This window comes from Tursiops truncatus, chromosome 5, assembly GCF_011762595.2.
Source record: "Tursiops truncatus isolate mTurTru1 chromosome 5, mTurTru1.mat.Y, whole genome shotgun sequence".
In the NCBI taxonomy this organism is placed as follows: domain Eukaryota; kingdom Metazoa; phylum Chordata; class Mammalia; order Artiodactyla; family Delphinidae; genus Tursiops; species Tursiops truncatus.
The window spans coordinates 21,177,224-21,203,770 of NC_047038.1; the positions used below are offsets into that span (position 1 = coordinate 21,177,224).

Sequence of the window (26,547 nt, forward strand, 5' to 3'; positions counted from 1 at the left end):
TATCCACTTTACACTGCTGCTCAGCTACCACTCACTCTTCTGTTGGTTCTGTCTTCTTGTTCTTCTCTTATTCCTGAGGAGTTTATACTTCTTTTATCCCTTTACGTTATTTAAATGGGAGAATCATAGACGATCTTAAACAACTGAGGTCTCTCCATCATGCTCACCTAAAATCAGACTACTTTAATATGGAAACTTTTATTTTTTCTTCTTTTCCTTGTCTCACTATAAGGAAGAGTTTTCCCATTTATTCACATCTCTGAATTCAGAATGATCTTTTAAAATTGCAAACATGATTACACTGCAGACTCCTTACTCTCTTAAAATACTTCAATGGTTTTGCATTGCTTTTAGGATAAGGGCAAAAATTCTCCACGTACAATAGAACAGCCCTGCATTGCCTAGCCTGCCTCTTTGGTCTCAGCTCTCACAGTTTGTTACAGCTAAGTGGGGCCTTTTTTTTCAGGATCTCACATGACCTAAGCTCTCCTTTGCCATAAGACCTTCTGCATGTGCTTTTAGCCCTACTTCAGTGTCACTTCCTCAGGATATCTTTCCCTGACCTCCCAGACTAGGTAAACTCCTCCTATCTCCCACAGAACTGTTATTTTTAAGTGTGACAACACCTAACATGGCTGTAGTTGATTTTTGACTGGGCAGTTATTTCATTACAACTAATGAGAGAGAGAAATGTTAACCTCCATGAGGTCATTAACGTATGCCCACCGCTTAGCACGGTACTTGGCATGATATAGGTTCTCAATAAATATTTTCTGAATGAATAAATGAATATAAATGCAATCAAGCACAAAGCACTGTGAAAAAGACAGGAGGCAAGTCCCTACAGAGCAGAGAGATCTTTGTCCTTTCAATCCTTACATTGTTTATTGGCTTCTAGAGTGATTACACATCCTGCTTTAGCCTTGGTCTTTAGGAGAATTTGGTAGCTTTATACAGTGTTACCGCTGACTGTTTTTTTTTTTTTTTCTTGACATTCACTCTTCATAGATTTGATTCAAAGGAGGCACAAGTTTTAAAACTCCAGTAGTATATTTGTTCTTTTTGTGGGAACCAACAACCAAATAAAACTAGCCCTAAATCTTCTGAATTGCTCAATTCTATCATTTCTACTACCATATACCATTGCAGGATTGGTTTCTTAATAAAAGGCTTGTTATTCTAATGTTTTCTGAGAGTTCAAAATATGGGTCTGGGAGGGCTTCCCTGGTGGTGCAGTGGTTGAGAGTCCGCGTGCCGGGGTTCGTGCCCTGGTCCGGGAGGATCCCACATGCGGCGCAGCGGCTGGGCCCATGAGCCATGGCCGCTGAGCCTGCGCGTCCGGAGCCTGTGCTCCGCAACGGGAGAGGCCACAGCAGTGAGAGGCCCGCGTACCGAAAAAAAAAAAAAAAAAAAAAGGGCCTGGGATGGCCATGTCAGGTATTTCATAATAGTGAATTAATTCTCACCTTAAAAAAAAATACAGTATTTACTATTTTATTCCATAATGGGAAACAGAAATCAAGTTTGGCCCAGTGTATCATCATAAGAATTCATATCATGATTTCAGGCTGTCAACAATCTCACACTTTGTCTATCAGATTTTGTGAAAAGCACTGATGACAAGAAACCTTATTAAGGTAAGAGCTGATGATAGCATTAAAAAGTGAATCATGATCAGCTGACCTTACTCGGGAAAATATATAAAGAAAGCACATGTAACTGTGGCACTGAATTCACGGTTTTGTGTCTTTGCTGCTGTCAGCTATGTGAGGAAAATGAGCATTAGGCACTTGCTTCACCCTTGTATAAACACTTTCTCCTCATCTCATCCTTTAGGGATCCACCCATGACTTAAGTTGGTGAACTCTAAGGAAAAGTCATCGGATGCTTGAGGCCATAATTTTGTGGAAAAGCCTTTTCTTTTCCTTTACATAGATAGAAATACAGACAAGAAAGAAAAGCAGTCCTCAGGTTTGAAATTTCCTCATTGAAGAAGGTAATTTTCTTGCAGCAAAGACTTTGGAAATGATTGTATAAAACAGAGCCCAGAAAGGGAAAAAGTGGCAAGGACTCTTATTTTCTGTTTTATATCTGTTATTTTCTAAGGAAAAAAATGAGATGAATAGAGAAGTGAACTTGTTGAAGGAAGCCTCTATTTTTAGCTACCTACCAGGTATTTTTAATTGCTAATTTATTTTTTTAAATTAACAGAGACATTCCTGTGGCGATTATCTCCAGAAACTTTCCTGAATTACAGGGCAATCTTTCTTAGAGCCTGAATTCAAGATATCAATGTGTAACTTGTCTTAAGTATAAGTCTGAGGTTTATACTTTGCCGATTTCATCAGTACATGATAATGCTATTCTTTCATGAGGCAGAATCCTTCCCATTACAAGAACCTTGCTTAGTAAATTAATAATAGGGTCACTTGAAATATTATCGATGCTGAAACTTTATATTTTAATAATGTAAATCATATACTTGGCATGTTTGCATGTAATCAGCCTGCAATCAGATAAGAAAAGAACAGACACTTAATTTGAGAGCTCATTTTTGTGCCACAGTTGTATTTGTGTAATGCTCTTTGTCTGACCTGAACACCCACCTATGAAATGACAAAAGATCCCTGAGGTAGATTTCTTTGTTTAGCCTTGAAATTCTGCAGGCTGTATAGCTTCAACAATCATAAGAGAAAAATAAACTGTTTGATTTGTGAGCTTTATGTTGTAGTTTAATAGGAACATGGTTCTCGAGTTCACTAGGGACTTGCAGGCCACTCCATCATTTTCCCTTGCCGACTGACACCTTAAAGGAAAGATAAAGTGGAGGTGAAAGAACTTACTCCAAGGAAAACTCCAAGGTGAGTATCAAATGCTGTCAACTCTCAAGGAAGGTGAAATATTATTTCCACGTAGATTTTTCTGATAAAATTCTGCCTTTCTAGGAGCACAACACTTAATCAAGTAATCTGGATGCTGGTGTGCCCCTGCAGTGATATTTTAGCCAAATGCAGTGCACTGTGAGAAAACTAATTAACTTTGACTTCACTGCATCCATCTCCAGAAGATTCAGCTCTCTTGTTGTTTGGGTAGAATAATTAAAGAAAAATAAAATTTCCCCAAAGAGAACAACTTTTGGTTCTATTATTGTAACACAGAAATGAAATAAATTGTTGCCTTGGAAAGAAATGAAGTGCAAACTCTTTCCATCTGTTTATTTGGGAAGGAAGGCAGGTTACCTCATCCTCACTGCCACAGACGATTATTAGCTTTTTTGTTCTGGCTTCTACAGCATGGAAGACTGCTCATCTGTCAACGGCTTCACACACCAGGCCTGGCTATGCCTATCCTTGCCAAATGATGGGTGAGTGAAGTATAATGCCCCAAATTGTGGACAGTAGTGAGCTAAGGTCAGCTACCCAGGCAGCTAGCTTTGTTACATTTTTAACTGCTGCTCAGCGAAGGACATGAGAATTTAAACCTCCAGGGCAAGACCCGATCACTGCAATCTCCAGCTCAAAGCTTGAAATGTCATCCCTAATCAATCAGTTGTTAGGGATCACAGAATATTTTTTTAGCTTTTATTCTGGAATTGGCTAGAGATTGAATATAACTTGAAGGAATCAGAGCTTATCACACATTCCATCGAATTCACTTTTGTAAGTGAGATAACCAGTGGATAAACTCTGTCATGGGTGGCCGAAGTCTTGTTAATTGGACAGAGCACTTAGATGTTGAGTAGGAGATAAATAATTTTTCTAAATTATAAGCAGTTTCATAAAAATAAGTCGATTTTGCAAAAACCTTTGAAAAGCTCTAATCTCTTTTCACCAAACCCCATGAACTGCAGGACTTTCTGGAGTTGTTAATTTAAGATAATAGGAAAAGTTTGTGAACCTGCTGTCTTTGATTTACTTTTTTAGGCTATGAGTAAAATTTATACAAAAACTTACCACCCACATTTAGAATGACTGACAAAAGTGAATACAGGAACCAAAGGGATTTCTGAAGGATAAAAAATTATCCTTCAAAAACATTTTAAACAATTTAAAAAATTATCCTTCAAAAACATTTTAAAAAATTGTTTCAATTGCTAAGCACTCTTATTTGAGACTGGCAATAACGTGTGTTGCTCAGTTTTGATCTGACAACCAAAAGCAGATCAGCAAATTTTTGTATCCACAAACATTCTGAAGCTCATGAAAAAAGATATGAGATCTCTACATGGTGGCCTGAAGTTACACAATTTTGGTCAACTCACAATACATGAGAATAAGTGTAGTGCTTTTGATACTGCTCCTTAAGGTCAGATTACAAGGAAGGCTGACATTACAATTCTGTTTGAACCATATGTCAGCTCTTCCTTCATGGCTTAAAACATGAAACAAGTTTTCGACCTTCAAAGAACTGAACAAAAACACCATATGTCTTTGACATTTCATGCTCAATAGACAATGTTTTCTGTTTTTCTGTTCTTAATTTTGACAACATTTTATTAGAGGCATACTACACATGGGACAACATTCTTTTGCTTTTGCTCTCAAAACCAAGGACCTAATCAATTAATGTAGAAGATAAAATAGAAATTGATGCTGGCAATATATAACTTAAGCACAGTTACAGGATATGTTAACTTCCAAAGACAAAAATTGAAGAAAAGCCATAGAATGTTTGGCTATCTCCCTCCTTGGAAGATGTGGCAGGGAATCTAACACATTCCAAATATATTCTCTCATTCAAGGATTTAAATTGAAATTCTGGGCTCTCAAGTAAAATGTTTCAAAGGAATGTTTCTGTGGACTCTGGTGTGGGCTTCATCTCACCATATGTTGGGTGTACAAACAGTTCAACAGGGCTCAGTGGCAGATACAGCAGCACTATGCTAGCAATGCCATGCTCTAGCTGAAGGATTATTTGTGGTCCTGGTACTTTTTCCTCCATTCACACAGAAGGGAGGGCTCAATCTGTACTCTGCCCTCAGGATAGGGTCATTAAAGCAGTGTGCAGGAGATTGGCTCAAGATGGCAGAGTAGAAGGATGTGCTCTCACTCCCTCTTGTGAGAGCACAGGAATCACAACTAACTGCTGAACAATCACCAACAGAAAGACACTGGAACTCACCAAAAAAGATACCCACATCCAAAGACAAAGGAGAAGCCGCAATGAGATGGTAGGAGGGGAGCAATCACGATAAAATCAAATACCGTAACCGCTGGGTGGGTGACTCACAAACTGGAGAACAATTATACCACAGAAGTCCACCCACTGGAGTGAAGGTTCTGAGCCCCACATCAGGTTTCCCAACCTGGAGGTCCAATAATGGGAAGAGGAATTCCCAGAGAATCAGACTTTGAAGGCTAGTGGGATTTGATTGCAAGACTTCGACAGGACTGGGGGAAACACAGACTCCACTCTTGGAGGGCACACACAAAGTAGTGTGCGCATCAGGACCTAGGGGGAAGGAGCAGTGACCCCATAGGAGACTGAACCAGACCTACCTGCTAGTGTTGGAGGGTCTCCTGCAAAGGCAGGGGGTGGCTGTGGCTCACTGCCAGGACAAGGACACTGGCAACAGAAGTTCTGGGAAGTACTCCTTGATGTGTGCCCCCCTGGAGACTGCCATTAGCCCCACCAAATGGTCTGCAGGCTCCAGTGCTGGGTTGCCTTAGGCCAAACAACCAACAGGGAGGGAACTCATCTCCACCCATCAGTAGAAAGTGGATAAAAGTTTTACCGAGCTCTGCCCACCAGAGCAACACCCAGATCTACCCACCACCAGTCCCTCCCATCAGGAAGCTTGCACAAGCCTCTTAGATAGCCTAATCCACCAGAGGGCAGACAGCAGAAGCAAGAAGAACTACAATCTTTCAGCCTCTGGAATGAAAACCACATTCACAGAAATATAGATGAAGATGAAAAGGCAGAGGACAATGTACCAGATTAAGGAACAAGATAAAACCCCAGAAAAACAACTAACTGAAGTGGAGATAGGCAACTTTCCAGAAAAAGAATTCAGAATAATGATAGTGAAATGATCCAGGACATCAGAAAAAGAATGGAGGCAAAGATCGAGAAGATGCAAGAAATGTTTAACAAAGACCTAGAAGAATTAAAGAACAAACACCTAGAATAATTAAAGAAGAAACAAACAGAGATGAGCAATACAATAACTGAAATGAAAATTACACTAGAAGCAATCAATAGCAGAATAACTGAGGCAGAAGAATGGATAAGTGACCTGGAAGAAAGAATGTTGGAATTCACTGCCATGGAACAGAATAAAGAAAAAAGAATGAAAAGAAATGAAGACAGCCTAAGAGACCTCTGGGATAACATTAAACGTACCAACGTTCACATTATACGGGTCCCCGAAGGAGAAGAGAGAGAGAAAGGACCAAAGAAAATATCTGAAGAGGTCATAGTTGAAAATTCCATAACATGGGAAAGGAAATAGGCACCCAAGTCCAGGAAGCACAAAGAGTCCCAGGCAGGATAAACCCAAGGAGAAACATGCCGAGACACATAGTAATCAAATTGACAAAAATTAAAGACAAAGAAAAATTATTAAAAGCAACAAGGGGAAAACGACAAATAACATACAAGGGAACTCCCATAAGGTTAACAGCTGATTTCGCAGCAGAAACCGTACAAGCCAGAAGGGAGTGGCACGATATATTTAAAGTGATGAAAGGGAAGAACCTGCAACCAAGATGACTCTACCTAGCAAGGATCTCATTCAGATTCGATGGAGAAATCAAAAGCTTTACAGAGAAGCAAAAGCTGAGAGAATTCAGCACCACCAAACCAGCTCTACAACAAATGCTAAAGGAACTTCTCTAAGTGGGAAACACAGAGAAGAAAAGGACCTACAAAAACAAACCCAAAACAATTAAGAAAATGGTAACAGGAAAATACATATCGATAATTATCTTAAATGTGAATGGATTAAATGCTCCAACCAAGAGACACAGGCTTGCTGAATGGATACAAAAACAAGACCCATATATATGTTGTCAAGAAGAAAAACACTTCAGACCTAGGGACACATACAGACTGAAAGTGAGGGGATGGAAAAAGGTATTCCATGCAAATGGAAATCAAAAGAAAGCTGGAGTAGCAATACTCATATTAGATAAAATAGATTTTAAAATAAAGAATGTTGAAAGAACAAGGAAGGACACTACATAATGATCAAGGGATCAATCCAAGAAGAAGATTTAACAATTATAAATATATATGCACCCAACATAGGAGCACATCAATATATACGGCAAATGCTAACAGCTACAAGAGAGGAAATTGACAGTAACACAATAACAGTGTGGGACTTTAACACCTCACTTACACCAATGGACAGATCATCCAGACAGAAAATCAATAAGGAAACAAACGCTTTAAATGACACAATAGTCCAGATAGATTTAACTGATATTTATAGGATACTCTATCCAAAAACAGCAGTTTACACTTTCTTCTCAAGGGCACATGGATCCAAAACCTATGGGATGTAGCAAAAGAAGTTCTAAGAAGGAAGTTTGTTGCAATACAATCCTACCTCAAGAAACAAGAAAAATCTCAAATAAACAATCTAACCTTACACCTAAAGGAGCCAGAGAAAGAACAAACAAAACCCAAAGTTAGTAGAAGGAAAGAAATCATAAAGATCAGAGCAGAAATAAATGAAATAGAAACAAAGAAAACAATAGCATAGATCAATAAAGCTAAAAGCTGGTTCTTTGATAAGGTGAACAAAAATGATAAACGTTTAGCCAGACTCATCAAGAAAAAGAGGGAGTAGACTCAAATCACTAAAATTAGAAATGAGAAAGGAGAAGTAACAACAGACACTGCAGAAATACAAAGCATCATAAGAGACTACTACAAACAACTCTATGCCAATAAAATGGACAACCTGGAAGAAATGGACAAATTCTTAGAAAGGTATAACCTTCCAAGAATGAACTAGGAAGAAATAGAAAATATGAACAGACCAATCACAAGGAATGAAATTGAAACTGTGATCAAAAATCTTCCAACAAACAAAAGTCCAGGACCAGATGGCTTCACAGGTGAGTTCTATCAAACATTTAGAGAAGAGCTAACACCCATCCTTCTCAAACTCTTCCAAAAATTTCACAGAAAGGAACACTCCTAAACTCATTCTACGAGGCCACCATCACCCTGATACCAAAACCAGACAAAGATACTATAAAAAAAGAAAATTACAGACCAATATCACTGATGAACATAGATGCAAAAATGCTCAACAAAATACTAGCAAACAGAATCCAACAACATATTAAAAGGATCATACACCATGATCAAGTGGGATTTATCGCAGGGATGCAGGGATTCTTCAATATATGCAAATCAATCAATATGATACACCACATTAACAAATTGAAGAAGAAAAACCATATGATCATCTCAATAGATGCAGAAAAAGCTTTTGACAAAATTCAACACCCATTTATGATTAAAAAAACTCTCCAGAAAGTGGGCATAGAGGGAACCTACCTCAACATTATAAAGGCCATATATGACAAACCCACATCAAACATCATTCGCAATGGTGAAAAACTGAAAGCATTTCCTCTAAGATCAGGAATAAGACAAGGATTCCACTCTCACCACTACTATTCAACAAAGTTTTGGAAGTCCTAGCCATGGCAATCAGCAAAGAAAAAGAAATAAAAGGAATAAAAACTGGAAAAGAAGAAGTAAAACTGTCACTGTTTGCAGATGACATGATACTATACATAGATAATCCTAAAGATGCCACCAGAAAACTTCTAAAGCTAACCAATGAATTTGGTAAAGTTGCAGGATACAAAATTAATGCACAGAAATCTCTTGCATTCCTATACACTAACAACAAAAGATCAGAAAGAGAAATTAAGGAAACAATCCCATTCACCACTGCAACAAAAAGAATAAAATACCTAGGAGGTAAAAGACCTGTACTTAGAAAACTAAAAGACACTGATGAAAGAAGTCGAAGATGACACAAACAGATGGAGAGATATACCATGTTCTTGGATTGGAAGAATCAATATTGTGAAATGACTATACTACCCAAAGCAATCTACAGATTCAGTGCAAACCCTATCAAACTACCAATGACATTCTTCACAGAATTAGAACCAAAAATTTTACACTTTGTATGGAAACACAAAAGACCCTGAATATCCAAAGCAATCCTGAGGGAAAAAAATGGAGCCAGAGGAATCAGACTCCCTGACTTCAGAGTATACTACAAAGCTACAGTAATCAAGAAAATATGGTGCTGGCACAGAAATAGAAATATAGATCAATGGAACAGGATAGAAAGCCCAGAGATAAACCCATACACCTATGGTCAACTAATCTATGACACAGGAGGCAAGGATATACAATGGAGAAAAGACAGTCTCTTCAATAAGTGGTGCTGGGAAAACTGGACAGCTACATGTAAAAGAATGAAATTAGAACACTCCCTAACACCCTACACAGAAATAAACTCAAAATGGATTAAAGACCTAAGTGTAAGACCCACACTATAAAACTCTTAGAGGAAATTAGAACACTCCCTAACACCCTACACAAAAAATAAACTCAAAATGGATTAAAGAACTAAATGTAAGACTGGACACTATAAAACTCTTAGAGGAAAACATAGGAAGAACACTGTTTGACATAAATCACAGCAAGATCTTTTTGGACCAACCTCCTAGAGTAATGGAAATAAAAATAAATAAATAAATAAATGGGACCTAATGAAACTTAAAAGCTTTTGCACAGCAAAGGAAACTATAAACAAGACAAAAAGACACCCCTCAGGATGGGAGAAAATATTTGCAAGCGAATCAACAGACAAAGGATTAATCTCCAAAATATATAAACAACTCATGCAGCTCAATATTGAAAAAACAAACAACCCGCGGCTTCCCTGGTGGCACAGTGTGTAAGAATCCACCTGCCAATGCAGGGGACCCAGGTTCAAGTCCTGGTCCGGGAAGATCCCACATGCTGCGGAGCAACTAAGCCCCCATGCCACAACTACTGAGCCTGCACTCTAGAGCCCACGAGCCACACCTACTGAAGCCCACGCACCTAGAGCCCATGCTCCACAAGAGAAGCCACCACAATGAGAAGCCCACACAACACAACAAAGAGTAGCCCCCTCTCACTGCAACTAAAAGAGAAAGGCTGCACGCAACAACAAACACCCAATGCAGCCATAAATAAATAAATTCCAATCCAAAAATGGGCAGAAGACCTAAATAGACATTTCTCCAAAGAAGACATACAGATGGCCAAGAGGCACATGAAAAGCTGCTCAACATCACTAATTATTAGAGAAATGTAAATCAAAACTACAATGAGGTATCACCTCACACCAGTTAGAATGGGCATCATCAGAAAATCTACAAACAACAAATGCTGGAGAGGGTGTGGAGAAAAGGGAACCCTCTTGCACTGTTGGTGGGAATGTAAATTGATAGAGCCATTATGGAGAACAGTACGGAGGTTTTTTAAAAAAATAAAAATAGAATTACCATATGACCCAGCAATCCCACTACAGGGCATATACCCTGAGAAAACCATAATTCAAAAAGACACATGCACCCCAATGTTCATTGCAGCACTATTTACAATAGCCAGGTCATGGAAGCAACCTAAATGCCCATTGACATATGAATGGATAAAGAAGATGTGGTACATATATACAATGGAATTTTACTCAGCTATAAAAGCGAACAAAATTGTGTCATTTGTAGAGACATGGATGGATCTAGAGACTGTCATACAGAGTGTAGTAAGTCAGAAAGACAAAAACAAATATCGTATATTAATGCATATATGTGGAACCTAGAAAAATGGCACAGATGAACCGGTTTGCAGGGCAGAAATAGAGACACAGATGTAGGGAACAAATGTATGGACATCGAGGGTGGAGAGCAGGGGTGGGGGGGTGGTGGTGGTGGTGGTGGTGGGGTGAATTGGGAGATGGGGATTGGCATATATACCCTAATATGTATAAAATAGATAACTAATAAGAACCTGCTGTATAAAAAAATAAAATAAAATAAAGCAGTGTGCAGATGGGGAAAAAACGGAGTCAATTTTCAGCTTCTGAGTTTCAAAATTAACTCTGGAAATACATAGGAGGCAATAGCTTTAAAGAAAAAGTTTTCATATCTCAAAAGGCCAGATGCTGAAGGAATCAAAGCATAAGGTTAATGCCAAAAAGAACATATTTGGAAGAATACATAAGATATAAGAGCAAATTTCTGTTGCTCCAGTGATTTTAAAATATCCCTCTGAAATGGGGGTGAAGCTGAATTTGAGAATCATCAAGTATGAGAGGGTGATGTGGGCTCTGAGAAGAGGTAAACATGGAGCAACAGAACCCCTATAGGTTTGGGGTCCCAAAGTAGGGGGGACTTGTACCCTACTTCCCATTATGAGCCCTGGAGATGGCAGCCTTGCAGGACTCCCACCCCACAACATAATGTGCAAGCTTTAGCAGAGAGACGGCTAAGTGGATGACAGTGCTGGAGACAGAAACAGTTAGTTGGTCACAGTCCTAGTGTAGTGTGGTAGAACAGGGCAACATTTTATAAGCCCCCAAAAGGGTGGAATTTAGATGAGAAAGATCTGGTGAACTTGAAGAGACCTCAAATGACAGATGATGGGATTCTAGAAATAAACACAGGTATTACCCACAGACAAGATAGGAAACTGGGATGTCCAGCATGTCATCATGGAGGGTTGACAGTGACCAGGAACTGTCATTGGACCACAGACCATGACATTTCAACAGATGCAAGCATGGATAGATGCCACATGAGGGCCAGGCTCTACCCACGGTACTCTGCCTTAGTGCTGGGTAATCCTCCAGAACTGAGATGCAACCTGGGCGAAAGGGGAGGGGGAAAATTCTGAACTGCTCAAGATTGAATGACCAATGGCCACAAAAAGGATTCTGAGGACCAGGAAAGTTCCATTATAGAGAATATATTTGTACTAAAATTGTCATTTCTGCACGTTTGTGGCCCAACATCTCATACTCACTTCACATATAAAAGTCTAACTTGAGTAGATCAGCTGCTGTCTAACTAGATACAGGAAGCAGTCACTAAGTTTCAAGATTACAGAGGGAAAGAAAGACTGACACCTGAGGAAGGAAGCGATGTTATTTCCAGTCTTGTAATGTAGTCTTTTCCATAGTTACTTAACATATCAATATTTGCTTGTCTGATACAGGATTTGGCAATCCATGGCTCCTGGACCAAATCCAGCCTGCCAGCTGCCTATTTTGTCAAGCTTGCCAATTAAAATTGTTTTAATATTTTCAAATGGTTGTAAACAAATCAAAAGAAAATCATATAAAATTCAAATTTCAATGTCTGGAAATAAAATTTTATTGGAAAATAGCCACACCTATTTGTTTGTGTAAAGTAGCTTTTGCACTACTATAGCAAAATTAAGTAGTTACAACAGACCATATGACCCTGACAGCCCAGTATCTTTGCCATCTATTCATTTACAGAATAAGTTTGACAACCCCAGATCTAGTAGCAAACTCCCCGGTTGAACAGTCAATAGAACTCAACTCATCAAATATGTTTGCTAGGATTCCCTGGCAGTTGGATATTAAATTAATCAAGCTGTTGCTTGATTTGAGTGAGTTATTGTATGTAAAAGTCTTAGGAGCAGAGTCTGACACGTGGTAAACACCATCTAAGTGATAGGTAGTCTTCTCATTTGTGATCTTGCATAATTTGAAACTGTACCTCTAGCTGCTGCTAGGATTTACTTCTATGGTTTCAATACTATTATTTTATTTTTTAAACTCGAAGAACCAAGTTTCTATTCAATTCGCTATCAGTTAAAGTAAAAAGTCATCTAAATGTTGCAAGTCAAACCAGTAAAAGTCAATCATCGTGCCTTGTTTACTCTGAAATATGAACCTAAATTATGAAAAGATGTCACTACTGTTCCAATATTGTTTCCAATAGAATAATAATAGTAACAGTAGCTAGCATCTATTTCATGCCTTCCAAATGTTAAGCATTTTAAATGCGTATTTTCACTTAACTCTAATGACATCCCTACAAGGTAGTGCTATCCCCCGTCTATAAATGGAAAACTTGGGCTCAAAAAGACGAAGGAACTTGCTCACCGTTGTGGTTCATAAGTGGCAGACCCAGATCCGAGTACTAGTCTAAATCTGTGGTCTCCCCTCTAAACCGTATGGCTTTTTCTTTACAATTTCTAGCTTCGTGTATCATTCACTCCTCTACTTAGTTTTCTTTCGAGAAAAACTCCCATTAGCAAGCTAGTTAAGGAGAGCTAGAAGTCTAATTGGTGACCAGAAGCAAATTTAATTCTGTGAGCCAAGACCCTGTGCGGTAAGGAAATTCACAGCCATGCCCTCTTCAGCACCGCTTAATTGCCTCCTGTGGGAAGCAGCAGTTGGGAGTGTCCATTGACTTCCTGCAGTGGCAGTTTGGAATACAGCAGAGATCACTTACTGGCTGAACCTGACTGGACTGACTGCACAGCAGCCCGGTGATCCAGCAGAGGCGGGAGAAGAGCGGGTGCTCAGAAGCGGCCCTCGGCTCCCTCCCCTGGAGGCACAGAGGGCGGGGGTCTTGGTGAAGGTCTTCCTTGACGGCTACTTGTGGAGGTATGGATTCAGGATTTGTTCCTAGTGTCCAAGACTTTGATAAGAAACTTACAGATGCTGATGCTTACCTACAAATCTTGATAGAACAGTTAAAGCTTTTTGATGACAAACTTCGAAACTGCAAAGATGATGAATGGAGAAAGAAAACTGAAACTCTCAAAGAGACAACAAATAGCATGGTAGAATCAATTAACGCTGTTGCTGCAGATCGCTAAAGACCAGTGTAATGCGGAGAAGCACGCAGATGGAATTATAAGTACTATTAATCCTGTAGATGAAATATATCAACCTAGTCGCTTGGAACCTGTGATCAACACAATGCCTTCCCAGACTGTCTTACCTCCAGAACCTTCTCAGTTGTGTAAGTCAGAGCAGCGTCCATCTTCTCTACCAGTTGGACCTTGTATTAGCTACCTTGGGACATCATCAGACTCCAACACCAAATAGTACAGGCAGTGGGCACTCCCTACCTAGTAGAAGTCTAACTTCTCCAAGCCATGTCAACGTGTCTCCAAACACAGTCCCAGAGTTCTCTTATTCTAGCAGTGAAGATGAATTCTATGATGTGGATGAATTCCATCGGAGTGGCTCATTCCAAAAGCACTTAATAGATTCCTCTGGATCTGCCTCAGTCTTGACACACAGCCGCTCAGGAAATAGTCTAAAGCACCCAGATACCACGGAATCACTTAATTCTTCCTTGTCCAATGGAACAAGGGATGCTGACCTTTCGATTCACATGATGATATAGATGATGAAGGGGAGGCAGGGTCGGTGGAAGAGCACAAGAGAGTTATCGTGCATCTGTTGTCACAGGTTAGGCTTGGAATGGATCTTACTAAGGTAGTTCTTCCAACATTTATTCTTGAAAGAAGATCTCTTTAAGAAATGTGTGCAGACTTTTTGCACATCCGGACCTGTTTGTGAGCATTAGTGACCAGAAGGATGCCGGAGATCGAATGGTTCAGGTTGTAAAATGGTACCTCTCAGCCTTTCACGCAGGAAGGAAAGGATCGGTTGCCAAAAAGCCATACAGCCCCATTTTGGGCAAGAACCTTCAGTGTCACTGGACATTACCAAAATGATACTGAAGATAACTAGTTTCAGAAGGACCAGTTCCCTGGGTTTCCAAGAATAGCGTAACATTCGTGGCTGAGCAGGTTTCCCATCATCCACCCATTTCAACCTTTTATGCTGAATGTTTTAACAAAAAGATACAATTCAGTGCTCATATCTGGACCAAATCAAAATTCCTTGGGATGTCAACTGGGGTGTACAACATAGGACAGGGCTGTGTCTTGTGTCTAGACCATGATGAACATTACATTCTCACATTTCCCAATGGTTATGGAAGGTCTATCCTCACAGTGCCCTGGGTGGAACTAGGCAGAGAATGCAATATTAATTGTTCCAAAACTGGCTACAGTGCCAATATCATCTCCCACACTAAACCTTTCTAAGGGGGCAAGAATCACGGAATTTCTGCTGAGATTTTTTCTCCAAATGACAAGAAGTCTTTCTGCTCAGTTGAAGGGGAATAGAATGGTGTAATGTATGCAAAATACTCAACAAGGGAAAATATCTGGTTTTTATAGATAACAAGAAGTTGCCTATAATCAAGAAGAAAGTGAGGAAGTTGGAAGATAAGAATGAGTAGGGATCCCGCTGCCTTTGGAAGGATGTCACTTTCAACTTAAAAATCAGAGACATTGATGCAGCAACTGAAGCCAAGCATAGACTTGAAGAAAGACAAAGAGCAGAAGCCCGAGAAAGGAAGGGAAAGGAAATTCAATGGGAGACAAGGTTATTTCATGAAGATGGAGAACGCAGGGTTTATGATGAACCATGACTGAAATGTCTCAGTGCTGCCAAGCATTAGGTTGGGAGATGCAAAGTTTGCTCCTGGTGACCAGGGCAGAGGCACAATGAAGTAACAGTCTTCCTTTGGGAGAACCTGTTCACTCCCTTCTTATTGCAGTGGTTCCTATCTCAGGAATACTGGACTTTCTGATGCAGATGACCAATTGAAGCAGGAAACGCTTCCCTTTTTCCTGTTCTGTTGCAGTTCCAATGTTGACTTTGGTCTTGAGAAAAACTTCAGGTTTTGAAAACAAGATGACTGCTCCTTTTCCAAATCCCACGTTGTAAATCCCAGTCTCAGACTCTGCACTCTAGTATTGCTGTTGAGATATACATCTGTTTCCTAGTTCACATAATCTTGGGTTTTATATATACATATATATAATATAGGTGATGCCAGATTTTTCATAAATACACCATCTACTGTAAATATTGATTCCTCTGAGCTGTGTTAGAAAATTTAGCACAACATATTAAAATCATGTGTTAGGAAATTTCATGGTCTCACCTACAATAACTTTGATTTTGGAATTGAACTATTATTAAATTGTATCTAACTCTGGACTACAGTTTAATTATACTCAGAGCTTCTTAAGGCTTCATAAAGTCATTTTTCCAACAACAACAACAAAAAAAGATGCACTTACTGATTTGTCTTGTGACATCCAGACACAATTTTCTTGACCTTTGCTTACCAGGAAGGTGCCATGACTGCTGTTCTTTCCAAGAGGATGGCTTGACTGAAAAGATTAGTGAGCCCTCACACCCTTGACCTTAACAGGGAAGCTGCCTATTCTTTGCTGGACATTTTGATTTTCATGACCCCATCTCTTTGATCCCCAATAAGTATATTCTGGGCATGATAGGCTTCAATATTGTCTTCAAAAGTTCATTATTTAAAACCTGAAGATAACATAATAGTTTCAACCTAATTTTCTAAATTAGCTAATTTATTAGCCCATCTGAGAGTATATTCAACTGATAATTATTTTCTTCCCTCACACATACTGCCTCAAATTGAATTTGCCAGTCTCTGGTGGTGTGTTAGGGACTTTTCTCTCTGCCAAACTGAGATTTTTTTTAAGGTGTTGATTAATAACCACCCCCATGTTTGAGGCTTTATAATGCCCCACACAATTGTTGCTTAATAAATCTTTCTTGGCTGCCTCAGAACTTTTTAATGATCTTTCCAAACATGTTTAAACAATTTGATTCATTTCAGTCTAAAGTTGAACAACAAAGTCATGTGCTAAGCAGACACGAAATGACGAAGATATCATCCCTGTCCTGGGGCTGCTTTACTAGTCAGAATGGTACTAAGGTAAAGACTCAGTGCTTGCCCTCAAATACACTGAGTATATGAGTTGAATTGTGCCCTCCCCAAGATATGTTAATATCCTAAGCCCTGGTACCTGGGAAAGTGATCCTATTTGTAAGTAGGGGTTTTGCAGATGTAATCAATATAAGATGAAGTCATTAGGGTGAACACTAATTCAATATGACTGGTGTCCCTATGAGAAGAGGGAAGTTTAGACACACACACAGGGAGAACACCATGTGAAGACAGAGGCAGAGATTGGAGTTCCGCTGCCACTAACCAAGGCACACCTGGAGCTGCCAAGAGCTGGAAGAGGCAAGGAAGAAGCCTCCCCTAGAAGCTTTGCAGGGAGCATGACCCTGCTGAGCCCTTGATTTTGGACTTCTAGGCTCCAGATCTGTGAAAGGATAAGTTTCTGCAGTTTTAAGGCACCCGGTTTGTGGCACTTTGTTATGGCAGCCCTAGGAAACTAATGTCGTGGATATACAAGTCCTATACACAAATGACTATGGCAAAAAGTGAGGGTGCAGGATCCTAAAAGCGGTATAAAAATGTGAGAAGACTCAGGATTGGAAATCAAGAAAAGTCTCCTGGGGCAAAAACACAAGATCTAGATATGTAGGAATAGTAAGGTTAGGACATCTGGAAAGGGGGAGCAGAGCTTTCTAGATAAAGCCTTCAATTGCATAGATATTGGATAGCAAAGGGATAGATAAGAGACCTTCAATTGCATGGATATTGGATAGCAAAGAGGAGAAGCACAGGATGATGAAGGAAAAGGAGACCTGAATAGGTAAGCTAGAAGGACATTTGGAACTAGATGGGTGTGAAGGGTTTGAATACCAGACTGTGGAGTTTGCTCTTAAGGAAATAAACCATTGAAGGCCTTTGAGGAGGTGAGTGATAACACTAGGACTCTGTTTACAAAACAAAACAAAACAAAAAAAACTACTCACTTTTTGTAGGATAGGTTGAAGAGGAGAAAGATTTGGAGGCAAGAAGACCAGGCTATTACAGTAGCCTAGGATACAGGCAATGAGGAATTGATCTGTCAATAGGATAGTTGTAATGATAACTGAAAGGAAAAGAAATATGAATGAATCACAGAGGTACAATGGCTATCACTGGACTACTAACTTGGACTTGGGAGATGAGGTACAGGCAAGAATTATATCTGTTCTCTCTTGCCACAATAATCCTATGTAACAAAACCTTACTGACATGCAACAACAAACTTTATTTTTGCTCATGTGTTTATGGGTTGGCTGGATAGGCCCACTATCTGAGTTGGGCTGGTGGAGGGGAAGAAGTCCTGATTCAGGCATCTGCTGACCTTGGCCAGGCTCTCATACATCTGGGGCCCTAGCTGGGACAACAGGGCTGAATTGCTCTTTCAGTGTCTCATCCTCTAGCAGGCTGGCGCAGGCATGTCCTCAAGGTGAAGGCAAAGAAGCAAGAGTGTGAGCAGAAATGTGAAGTATGTTTTAAGACTCTATTTGCATCATATTGGTCTCACTGGCCAAAGAAAATCACACGATGAAGCCCATGTTCAGAGTGGGAGGGGACCACAAAGTTACAGGGCAAAGGATATCGATAAAGGGAGGCGATTAATTGGGGCCATTAATGTAATCAGTCTGCTACAGGAGTTCAAAATGATTTCAAAGTTTTGAGGGAGGAATAATAAAACTGTTGTCCTAATAAAGTCCTAGTCTTCCTTCAAAACTCAATTCAAGCGTCACTTCTGTAATATCTTGCCCACAGCTCCTCTGGGTTATCACTGCTTCTTATATTTCCGTTATTTAAACGATCATGCATTATATTTGCCTGTTTTTGTGTCTGCCTCCTTATACTTAGTTGTGTCTCCTCGACATCGTAGGCGATACTGCTCTGCAGTCTCAAGGTCTAGGTTCAAATGCTAGCTCCATACCTTCCTATCAAGTTACTCTCTGGGTGTCTCTATCTGTAAAAGGGGAATACAAGCAATGCCAACCATAGTCGCTGGTGTGAGAATGATACAAAGTAATGTGTGAAAAGCCCAAGAAATGTTAATGATTGCTAGGATTATATGTCATTATTTTATTTTCATTGATAAATGCCCTGTGCAGTTCTTAACACATAAAGTCATTTTTAAGTCTTTTGAACAAATTAATTAACAGATGAAATATATGGGATGAAGTGGGTGCTACTGAACATGAAAGACAACAGGAGGGTATTTCATGGAATGGGCACTAAAGAGGCAAAAGGGGATAGAATTAAGAGAATCAAAGGAAAAGCTAGCCTTGGAAAGAGAAAGGACTTTTTGCCTGACTAAGTATATGTATTTTGAAAGTCTTCCTTGAAAATCAAGCATTTTAACTAGGCACCGTTGTAGTTTTGGTTCTTGATCTTGTTTTTTGCTGTTTTAATATGGTTAAAGGTACACAGGGCACATCAGATGGGACTTTCTCTAGTTCACTGGGAAGCAAGGAAAACCTACCTATCGTATCCCGATAGCATGTTTGTTTTACCTTCTAAATGTAATGGGACATAGACAGTATTTATAAAGGTCACAGGCTGTTTCTTATTAAACATGCATCATTTGCAATATAAAGAGAAGAATTACATCTTTACAGATATTAAAAGACAGGCTCTTTACCAGGTTTTACGAAACACAGCAGATAACTGCTTTGCTTGTCTTGTTTAAACAGTCGCTTTCTTGACTTGACAGTTGGGGCACAAGTATATTTATGCCCCCATGTAATCGGTCCACACTGCTTACGACTAGATGAGGAGTAAATAAAGAGCAATATACTTAATAATGACCTGCTAGGAATAACCAGGAAAAGAGCACTGGGAGAATGGGAAGCCATACTGTACTTTCACAGTCTTCATATTTTAGAATAGGATTCCTATCAGAGTTAAATGTGTGCCATTTCAGAATTAAGAATAAGAGAAAGTTAGAGTTGAATAGGAAACTAAAGATTCCTTTCATTTGTCTGATGAATAGTGTTAGAGACGCCAGGGAATTTGCCCAAGGACACGAAGAGGAAGAGCCAGGTAGGACTGTGCTGGTTCACTGGTTTAAGGCCAGCATTGAGAAGTATCTGGTGTTCAGTAAGTACTTACCCAGAGAATAACCAACTAAATAAAAATACTTGATTGAAACTCTTGTATTCTGACTTATAGCTCAAACATTAAACATAATTGTGGCTTTCTATTTTGAATGAGAAATTATAAAGAATATGTAATATGCCATCATTTTAAACAAGAAATTGTTTTTACTTCTCTTTAAAAATGCTCTTTAATATTTATCTTAACAATGTCTAAGAAAGAAGCTAAAACAGGAAAAGTGCAGTATTGAACTCAAGGATAACTGGAGCTACCAAAAAGGATCATTTTAAGTGAGCCCATCTAAAATGAAAATGAATAATTTTATATTACATTATGAAAAGAGATCAATTATCTTTTAGTCTTGAAAACTGAAACTATGAATCATGAAAATAAGTTGATTTAATTTGTATCTTTACAGTTCTCGTTATAATTGCAATTTTGCACTAATTTTTAGAAGAAATCAACAATGAATCAAGTGTTCACTGGTTTGTGTAAGAAATATTTTTTCTAAGAAAACTGTGCTATGGCACATTCTACCCTTCAAATTTGAATTTCATATCACAGATGCAAAGAGGCTTATTTTTGTTTTCCACATTCACTCCTTAATCTTTTTTTTTTTTTTTCTTTTTTTGCGGTATGCGGGCCTCTCACTGTTGTGGCCTCTCCCATTGCGGAGCACAGGCTCCGGATGCATAGGCTCAGCGGCCATGGCTCACGGGCCCAGCCGCTCCGCGGCACGTGGGATCTTCCCAGACCGGGGCACAAACCCGTGTCCCCTGCATCGGCAGGCGGACTCTCAACCACTGCGCCACCAGGGAAGCCCACCCCTTAATCTTTTGATTTTCAAATCATTCCCTATCGAAAGCCCATCATGAATAGACCATGTTGCTTCTCTCCTCTGATCTGAGCCTCACATTTAACTGGCCATGTATGTATGAGAGTCAAGCAGTTTTCCCAGGTAACTTTGTAAAGCTTGACTCTTGCACTTTCACTCTTCAATCAAACTGTATTGTATTGTTGGATAACATAAGCACGTGATAATCTTCAAGGCACTGACTGATCATATGACAAGATGCTGACTGACATCCATACCGGTGTTACAAAAGGAGGGATATTCGAGTGGGCATTAATTTTCTCGGTGCTTAGTTACTAATTAATATTTTTGTATTTTGACAATTTGTCCTCCTTAACACAACATGATTGTCTATTTTCAGATAACAAATAAATAAGTGGATAATATTTTTGAGCATTTATATAAATCGTATAATGTTTTTATATAAAGTTCCAGGGAATAAATTGGTTGTGTCCAAAATATCATAGACATCACCTTCAAATGGAATTTTCTGAGAAGCATTACTTTGGGAATTACCTTAGAATGATAATCCTGCCTCACTTCAACATCTATAAGCACAACTGTCTAAAGTCTATTATCTCTACCACACCTGACTTCTCAAGATTCACCCATCAAATTAGTTTTTACAGAAAGTCTCCACTTTGCCAATTAAACGAAGTTTAGAGTCCCTAAGAAAAGAACAATTTAAACTTAAAGAACATGACATTTCTTCCATCAGGCTCTAAGAATAAAGCTTCCCCCACCTATTTTCAGTTTTGACTTCACTTTCTGAAGGTTTGAAAGTGATTTCACCAACAGATGTGTACTCATTGACACGGCCTTTTTGGGTGAGATAAAAGTTATACTATGTAGTTTTTACTAGTATTTATATACTTTATATAAGATTATGTATATTAGCTTCCTGTCCTAAACTGCAGTTTAAAAATGACAGGCTGACTTTTTAACAGTAGGGATCATAAGCCTTCAAACATCTTAAATGACTCCATACTACTTACATATATCTTGACTTAATTTATTATAGCCAAAATAAACATAGACTCTAAGTTGAATAAAATAACCTTTCCCCCTTCCTTATATAACTTATCTAGTTGTATAACTTACAGAGAAAGACAACATTACAAGAGTCCTAGTTCATGATTTATTCAAATACTAAGAACCATAATCCTAACAGCAAGAAATGCAAATCCTTGTGATTATTCTCTATTCAGTACAGGGAAAAAATACTTTCTGACCAGTCTATTTTGTATGAATTCTGATACTACAGTTTCATTTATCTTTCCACATAAATTTCAATATAAGTATTCTGAAAGCCTTTAAAAAAATTAGTATACATGCTATAAAAATGCTTGATTGGACACACATTGGCAATAATATTTGATGAGCTTTCTCATAAATATGAAGAACCAGTCTCTTATTTCAACTTAGTTTAACTGCAATCCAGCAAGTATTTATTAAGCACCTGCCTCAAGGTAGCAATTGTGGAGATGCAAAAGATTATAAGATTTATTTTCTCCCTCAGATTATAATCTGTGGAGGAAATAATGTTTACAGATCTGAAACTATCACAGGCTTAAGAGATGAATTATAGTTCGCTCGAAATTGAGTGACACCCCCCAAAGACAGCTACCTAGGTGCCCTTTTAATATTTAAGTATAATAACTTTGCTTTTTCTCATGTGCTATGAAAAACCCAGGAACCACTCCAATAGCTGAGAATTATCGGTGAGGCATTTCCCCTAGTGTCCTCTTGCTTCAGTTTTCTGATTCTATTCTTTAGTAGTTTACACTTGGCATCTCACTCTGTAGCTGCTGCCCTTGGTCTGCACAGCTTTGCTCCCCACTGGCCATTGCTCTGATCCCTTCACTCCTCCAGAATACCATTGACACAGGATGAGTTTTATTTAAGATTTGGCATAGTGGAAGGTGCAGCTTTCAGCATAGGACAGACATTAATTGAAAAACGAAATGCTTATATTCTTCAGCCTGTCCTAGACGTGGGTAACTGTCCATTGTCCATGCTTCCCTAGAGATATTACCTTAGCTATATTTTCTCAGGCTCCCCTGTCACCTCTTCTTCTCCAGTTATTTACAAGCTTCCTCCTCTCTCTCATACACAATCTCAGGTAATCCATATTTCTGCTCTTTAATCTGAAGAACCTGGCACTCCTTCAATAATCCATGTTACAGGGAAGCTTCACTATTCCTAAAGAGTCTATTGGGTTTTTTTTCCCTAAAAAAAGAATCATCTCCCCTTATATGAAAATTCCACTTGTCTAGTATATGAAAAGTGGTTGTAGTCAGTTCTTGCTTTGCATATAATTTTTTATCTTCATAATTACATGAGCAAGTGAGAATCAGTAAGAAAGAGCTCTCCCCAGGCTGACTTGTCCATAAGGCTTCGTGGAGGAAATGGGAATTGGGCCAGATCAAAGGGTCATTGGTATTTGAGTAGATTGAAAAGAGGAAGATATTCCTACACAGCAGAACAAACAAATAAGGGTTGAGATAGGGAATTGTGCCTGATTCACGTGGGAGAGTGAGAGGAGAGTTACTTAACTAGAAACTGAGACGTGGTGAATAGTAGAATATGAGCTCAGAGAAATAGTTTGGTAACTAATTATAGCATAAACTAGAGAGCATGAAAAAAATTTAAACTTGGAACAATAGAAAACAAGAAATAGAGGCTTTGTGGGATTCCTTAACAGAAGTGCGACATGGTAAATAAATATTTGGAGAAGGTTAGTCGTGATGTAACAGAGATGGGATGATGGGATGAGAGCCTGGAGGCAGAGACGTCAGTTTGTATGACATGGCAGTAACTGTGAGGGGAGGCTGAGGAAATGAGCCAGCCTGGTGATACTGGAAGGGAGGAGACTTGTGAGAAATGAGAAATCATGCAAAGGATCCACCCTGCTTAGGCTTAAGGCTGCTGACCAGCAACACAGCCCCGATGCATTTAGCGATGAGCTGGGACAGGGAAGTGAAGAGGAGAGTAGGAGATATTTACCCTCCAAACTACAGGGGTTGTATCAAAGCTACAAGTTAGTGGTAATTTTCTACTCAGGTTGCCTCTCAAGACTTTTCCTTTGTATCTCTCCAAACTTATGTAACACTGTTTGCTTATATAATTATGGATAATTTAAAAATATGCATGCATTTTAATCTTTTACAAACAATTTTTGTTGTTTTTATAACAAAGGTAATGAATGTTGATTGAAGAAAATGTATAAAAGAAACATAAAATCAAAACATTAATGATCCACCATCTATAGATATACCCTGCTAATATTCTGCCATTAAATATACTGTATTTTTAACATATTAATGCATAACACATCAAAGTCGATTTTGTCTTCTTCATAGTTCATATTGCTTTCTAAACTATGGCTTCTAAAATTTTTTAAAAGGACAAGTTTATTAAGCTTTCTGTCTTTTGTTTTCCCCATTTAAACCAATAAAGAAAAGAACACTTGGCACTAGTCTTGCCAGGGTACAATGGTTAAAGAAGGGAAACTGGGAAGACAAAGCAAGCTTCTGAGAAAGAGCTTCATTAACAGAAATGTGTTTCAGGTTTTGTGATTCCATTCTTTTTGGCCCATGACATTAACCTTCTCAGAAACTTTATGTTTTCAAATGATTCATGTTTAATAAAGATAAGCATTGGGAAAGTACCTTGAAGGCAAAAAAGATATCTTGTTCGCTGAATTTACACTGACCTCAAGATCCATAAATATTTGGTTTTTAGGCACTAGATTCTGAAGAGAGGTTTCCGCTCTGCCACTTAGGTAGCCAGGAATGAAAAAAAACATAATAAAATAACACTGTTTGAAACCAAAGACAACATAATATTCTGGGACATCATTTATTTTGTTTAGTAACTCTAGCTATAGAAAACTCAGCAAATCCTACAGAGAACTATTCCTTAGAATGGAAAACTATTTTCTGTCCATAAATGATGACATTATTTCTAAAGAGGAATGACTTGCCCTATCTTCTAAGGGTTCTAAACATAGCCAAAAGTCAAGTTAAAACTCTGTTATAAGTTATAATGTTTTTAACAGTATAACCATTGCTTTTCTAGTCTCAGGTCTGACAATAAGACATATTTCTTACTTTCAAAAGTTGTATAGACCTTCACAATTTCCTGGAAAGAAGATGTCTAGGAAGAAAGAATGAGCTAACTTGGTAAAGTAACTTGGGGATTTGAGATAAGATCTGGTGCGTATTTGTCAATGACTAGTGTGTTGCCCTTACGAAGGTCATTTAATCTCTCTATATTTGGAACTTGATGTTAATATGCTTTCAACCATTCTTCTCATTTAGCTAAGCCATTACTTACATGGAATACTTGAAAAAATCAAAGCAACAATGGTTTTTAAGCACAGAGCATGTAAAAGACTGTCTACACGCTAAGCGTAGTTACCCACCCCTCACACAGGGAAGTCAAGCTGTTCAACCCACGGGATGGCTTCACTTCGCACGTTTGAAAATGGACTCCTAGTGGTCTAAGAGCAAAACAAAACAGCCACACGCTTTTGACCTTTTCAGTACTCAAAAATGCTTAGGAGCAATTTTAACTGAGTGATGCTATGGATAAATTGCCTCAAACAATTTCACTTCTTAGAAAGAGGAGAAATAGGTCAAAGCAACACACACATAGTTCTGCATGGATATCCATTGACACTTTCAAATTGGAAAGAACTTTCAAGGCATTATCCTCAGCCTATTTACCTTTCCTTCCCTTAAAGAGGCATATGACCCCAGTACTTTGTACCACGCAGTGCTTTTATTTCCATGAGTTGAAGAGGGCACCCATCCTAGAATATATTCTACCCAGACAGGGAGGTCAGAAGATAGGCAAAAAGAACTAGCTGTAGATTCGTTATCTGGTTCTGTGACTTCCAGTATAGCGTTAAAATTCAACTTTCTATTCTCAGGCAATACCACTATTCAGAGTTGTACCCTATCAACTTACAGTTTGAGAAGAGGGCCACTTATCGTTCATACATTGTGAAAGGAAACAAAAGTTAGGTCACCAGAGGGCAATCGGTCTATTCTTATTTTCTGATAAGCAACGAACATTTATCGAGCACCCACTATATGCCCAGTGCTGTGCTTGGCCCTGCTGGGAAAACATAAGGATACGTTAGGTCTCTTTCCTCAAGAACTTTCATTTAATTAAGAGAAAAGATGAAAATACATCACATAGGGGCTGCTTAGCAGACAAAATGAGGTCCAGTGGACCAGCAGCCTCAGTTCACCTGAGGCTAGCTAGAAATACGGACTCTCTGGTGCCGCCCTAGCCCTATTGACTTGGAAACTGCAGCTGAACAAGATCCCCAGCTGATGCACATGAAAGTGTGAGAAGTGGTGACAAACAGAACAATGTTTTCTCCCCCCACAAATCTATGCCACAACATTAGAGGTGGCCACTGGCCCAACCGCACGCTGAGACTATGAATGGGCACGTTCTTGGAGGACAAGGAATCATTTGAATGAAATATGCCTAGAAAGCTGGAGAGACATAGACAGGCTTAGCAAAGAGGCTGTTGTTCATTTGTAGTCCTACCAGAGTACAAAAAAACAGAAAAGCTCATTATTTTATTTAGCTTGCTATCGGTAAACCTCAAAAAGGTAAAAATGACTTCTTCAAAGGGAAAACAATCTATTGTCTAAAATTTATTTACATTTATTTACTAGGCTAAAGAAGATAGTACCTGGAGGTTATTCAACTCAATTTATAAAAGATTTT

General features: G+C 38.9%; 1 long non-coding RNA gene and 1 pseudogene across 1 annotated transcript in view; one reads left to right on the plus strand and one right to left on the minus strand.

The window, feature by feature from the left end:
* LOC141278750 (uncharacterized) overlaps positions 1-26,547 on the minus strand; it is a 513,626-nt gene that overhangs the window by 473,946 nt on the left and 13,133 nt on the right. The gene's annotated exons all lie outside the window — the stretch shown is intronic.
* Positions 13,676-15,554, plus strand: LOC101330547 (oxysterol-binding protein-related protein 9 pseudogene; annotated as a pseudogene).